Here is a 4456-nt window from a genome sequence, read left to right as displayed (position 1 = left end):
GTCACCTGAATTTTTGATCTTAGCCATTCTGACTGGTGTGAGGTGGAATCTCAGGGTTGTTTTGATTTGCATTTCCCTGATGATTAAGGATGTTGAACATTTTTTCAGGTGCCTCTCTGCTATTCGGTATTCCTCAGGTGAGAATTCTTTGTTCAGCTCTGAGCCCCATTTTTTAATGGGGTGATTTGGTTTTCTGGAGCCCACCTTCTTGAGTTCTTTATAACCAGTGTCAATGTGCGCATAGCATGGACAGCTATGGCTGCTCTCAAAGATAAGCCATTTGCATGAAAATTGATGCAACTAGAAATATGTTGAGTGGATGGAGTATATCTCAGACAAATCTGTTTTCTCTCATTTGTAGTGCCTAGTTTAATAAAACTACATAAAATTTTACGTGTATATGTGATGTGAAAGTACAAGTGGAACTGTCTAAGGGACTAAAATAATGGGATTACAAAAGAGGAAGGGGGTCTAGTCACCGGAGCCAGCCCTGCCTGCAGTTTCCTGAACTAAGTGCTTCTGCCCACCCAGAGCAACTGAGTCTAAGGCCTGACTCTAACAATGGCCGTCACAAATCTGCGCAAAGTACTCATCAGTGACAGCCTGAACCCCTGCTGCTGGAAGATCCTGCAAGATGGAGGGCTGCAGCTGGTGAAGAAGCAGAACTTGACAAGGAGGAGCTGATAGCTGAACTCCAAGACTGTGAAGGCCTTATCGTCCAGTCAGCTACTAAGGTCACGCTGCTGATGTCATCAACGCAGCAGAGAAGCTCCAGGTGGTGGGCAGGGCTGGCACAGGTGTGGACAATGTGGAACTGGAGGCTGCCATGAGGAAGGGCATCCTAGTCATGAACACCCCCAAAGGGAACAGCCTCGGTGCTGTGGAACTCAACTGTAGGATGATCTTGTGCCTGGCCAGACAGATTCCCCAGGCAAAGGCTTCGATGAAAGATGGCAAATGGGACCAAAAGAAGTTCATGGGACAGAACTGAACAGGAAAACACTGGGAATTCTTGGCTAAGGCAGAATCGGAAGAGAGGTGGCTGCCACCCGAATGCAGTCCTTTGGAATGAAGACTGTAGGCTATGATCCCATCATTTCTCCTGAAGTCACGGCCTCCTTTGGTATTTAGCAGCTGCCTCTGAAGGGGATCTGTCCTTTGTGATTTTGCAACTGTCCATTCCCCTCTCCTGCCCTCCACCACAGGGTTGCTAAATGACATCACCTTTGCTCAGTGCAAGAAAGGCGTGCGAGTGGTAAACTGTGTGCTCACGGATGAAGGTGCCCTGCTGCGTGCCCTGCAGTCTGGTCAGTGTGCTGGGGCTGCAGTGGATGTGTACAGAGGAGCCACCACGGGACCGGGCCTTGGTGGACCACGAGAACGTCATCAGCTCTTCCCACTTGGGTGCCAACACCAAGGAGGCCCAGAGCCACTGTGGGGAGGAAATGGCAGTCCAGTTTGTGGACGTGGTGAAGGGGAAATTTCTAACAGGGGTCGTAAATGCTCAGGCCCTTACCAGTGCCTTCTCTCTACACACCAAGCCTTAGATTGGTCAGGCAGAAGCATTGGTCACGCTGATGGCTCCCCTAAAGGGACCATCTAGGTGGTTACACAAGGAACATCTCTGAAGAATGCTGAGACCTGCTTGAGCCCTGCAGTCATTGTGGGCCTTCTGAGAGAAGCATCCAAGCAGGCAGATGGTGAACACTAAGCTACTGGTGAAAGAGGCTGGTCTCAATGTCACCACTTCCCACAGCCCTGGGGTCCCAGGCAAGCAGGGTCTCCTGACTGTGGTCCTGGAAGGTGCCCCCTACCAAGCTGTGGGCTTGGTTCAGGGCACCACACTAATGCTGCAGGTGCTCAGAGGAGCTGTCTTCAGGCCAGAGGTGTCATTATGCAGGCTCCAGGCCTTGCTCATGTTCCAGGTTCAGTCCTCCAACCCTGTAATGCTGCCCACTCTAATTGGCCTCCTGACAGAGACAGGTGTACAGCTGCTGTCCTACCAAACCTCCAAAGTATGACAGAGAGACCTGGCAGGTCATGGCCTCTCCTCCCTGCAGCCCAGCCTGGAAGCATGGAAGCAGTATGTATCTGAGGCTTTCCAGTTCTGCTTCTGACGCTGGGGCTCAGTGGTCACAGAGCCTAGCCAGGCTCTTCTGAAGAAACCTGTTCACTGTGACCTATAGGGAGAGATCGCAGAACCACAGCATCTGCCTGAACTAATATCTAGCAAAGAATCTAACTCCAAAAAAACATTAATAATAATCTTGGGAGGCAGAGGCAGGCGGATTTCTGAGTTTGAGGCATTCCTGGAGTACAGAGAGAGTTACAGGACATCCAGGGCTACACAGAGGAACCCTGTCTTGAAAAAAAAAAAAAAAAAGAGGAAGGGAAATGAAGGGGAGAAAAAATCATACATGTGACATGAAGAAGAAAGGAGATAGAAAGAATGTAAAAGAGGGAGTTGTGGGTGCTAAGGGGTGAGAAGGTGAGTGGAAAAAATCGACTAAAGCATGATTTGTTCAAAACTGCAAAAAAGAGGGGCTGGAGAGATGGCTCAGTGGTTAAGAGCACTGACTGCTCTTCCAGAGGTCTTGAATTCAATTGCCAGCAACAACATGATGGCTTACAACCATCTGTAATAAGATCCGATGCTCTCTTCTGGTGTGTGTGAAGACAGTGTACTCATATATATGCATATACTTATATATATGTGTGTGTGTGTGCCTATATTCATGTATATGTATATATTCATATATATGTATATATATGAATATACATGAAACAGATCTTTAAAATGCAAAATGATAATAAATGCTTTGTATGCTAGGTTAAATTTTAAAAATAAAATAAAATTGTGGGTGGCAAGACTATAGGAGATAACAAAGCATCTGTACTTGTTAAAGAGAAACTTCACTCCACTGTCATCAAATGGAATAGTAATAAAGGTATGATATTAGCAAGAACCCACTGAAAAGGGCTACAATTTGTGACACTGTAAATTCATTTTTAAGTGAATAAGTCTGAACTAAGAACACCACAGGAACTAAAAGGGTTCCCTGCTAGAAAAATACATCCCTAGAAAAGTTAGTTTGCAGATCCACCCACCAAGGTACACAGAGACCGTTACATCTGTGATCTGATTTGATGTTAGCAACAGAACTTCTCAGAATTTTTCATATGATACTAGTTTGGGGCGGCATTGAAAACTGCAAGTGTGAGGGTGTCATGGAGTCTTGATTCCCACTCTGAGAGCTCCTGAGACGAGGCAATGTGTGGTAGGGTTGGAGTACCTGAAAAGAGGCCCTAAGAGAACACTTTATGAAGTGATGAAAGTGAAGCCTAACTATGTAGGAGAGGCCAGAACTATAGGGCATCTGTTTTTTCATTGTTGTTTTTTAAGCTGCAGAACAGTGCAGAGCTAACCCAAGAAGAAGAGTCTATGTGCATCAGAAAGCAGAGCTGGAATGGCAGTGCTAGCTAGCAAAGCCTTTTGAAACCCAGATGATTCCTTTATGGACTTCCAATGGCTGGCATGTAGCTAAAAGTCATGCTTCTTGCCCCCCTGGGTTTCAGTCATGCATTGATATGATCTTTCCTCACTATGCCTCCATCCCTCCCTATTAGAAAAGCCGTATCTATTCTGTGACAGTAATATTCAAAGTATTCAAAGTACTGGGTTTTTTATTATAATATGGTGACTCATGGAGGATTACCTTCATGTCTTTTCTGCATTTCTCTATTGGCCTATTAGGTTTATTGATTTGTATTGTGGAAGATTATTTTTCTACCTCTCTTTAAACTTCTCTGTTCAGCCAACCTGCTGTTCAAGGACTATGTGTCATTTTTATAAAGAAAAAGATGTAAATACAGACACTCCTTTGAAAGATCTTTGAGACAGCTTAATAAACATTCTCTTTACCTTACTTGCTCTGTGTGTGTGTGTGTGTGTGTGTGTTTAAGGATGGAACATGGGATTTTGTCCATGCTAGAGTCTACCACTAAGCTGTCATATGTTTTAAATGCAAATGAACACCCCCTTTTAACTCTACTACCCTTTAAATGGCCGTTCATGAGGTAGATGAGGTATTTCTCAACAAGAAAAGAAAGTGAAGCATTCATGGCTTCATCTTCTTCAAATACTCATGACTCTACCAAAAGCTCCAGAAATTTTACCCTAGAGAACTAAATTCAAAGAAACATGTTCATAAAGATGCACATACACATCTGCCACTTTCATGTTGTTTTCCTTACCTGAAGCTGCATGACACATTCCTTTGATACTAGATATACTGCTAGATCACCCTGGAGCACCAGCCACCTCCTTTGCAGTTCTTCTCACATTAACAGATCATTATCTCTCCTGAGCTCCCTGGAGCTCCATATTCACATCTTTAAAGCATTGACTATTATTCAGTAACATTAAAACCAGAACTTCTTTTTTTTTTTTTTTTTT

General features: G+C 44.6%; 1 protein-coding gene and 1 pseudogene across 1 annotated transcript in view; one reads left to right on the top strand and one right to left on the bottom strand.

Annotated features, from left to right (window-relative positions):
* The window catches only part of LOC110287352, a 206224-nt gene that overhangs the window by 73703 nt on the left and 128065 nt on the right, over positions 1–4456 (bottom strand). The window lies entirely within an intron of this gene.
* LOC110287351 lies at positions 562–2117 on the top strand (annotated as a pseudogene).

The sequence above is a fragment of the Mus caroli genome, chromosome X (assembly GCF_900094665.2).
Source record: "Mus caroli chromosome X, CAROLI_EIJ_v1.1, whole genome shotgun sequence".
NCBI classification, from domain to species: Eukaryota; Metazoa; Chordata; class Mammalia; order Rodentia; family Muridae; genus Mus; species Mus caroli.
Note: the sequence above shows the minus strand (reverse complement) of the source record. Positions and strands in the feature narration are given on the sequence as shown.